The sequence below is a fragment of the Etheostoma spectabile genome, chromosome 13 (genome assembly GCF_008692095.1).
Source record: "Etheostoma spectabile isolate EspeVRDwgs_2016 chromosome 13, UIUC_Espe_1.0, whole genome shotgun sequence".
Taxonomy (NCBI): domain Eukaryota; kingdom Metazoa; phylum Chordata; class Actinopteri; order Perciformes; family Percidae; genus Etheostoma; species Etheostoma spectabile.
In genome coordinates, this window is record NC_045745.1 from 3,105,543 (window position 1) to 3,105,746 (window position 204).

Here is a 204-nt window from a genome sequence, read left to right on the forward strand (position 1 = left end):
TTTTTAAGATGTGCATTTACCACAATAAAAATAAAATAAAAATAATATATAGTAGTGCATGGACATAAAATGTTGATATAGTTGATTGTAAAACAATAAACATGATCTTGACTTTGAACTACTGTACATTCAACAGTGTAGCCAATGGTTTACTCTTACTCCATACTCACCAATTGCCTGCTTCATGGCTGGTCATAATTTCAC

General features: G+C 30.4%; 1 protein-coding gene across 1 annotated transcript in view; it reads left to right on the forward strand.

Annotated features, from left to right (window-relative positions):
- The window catches only part of vps26bl (vacuolar protein sorting 26 homolog B, like), a 22,422-nt gene that overhangs the window by 16,775 nt on the left and 5,443 nt on the right, over positions 1-204 (forward strand). The gene's annotated exons all lie outside the window — the stretch shown is intronic.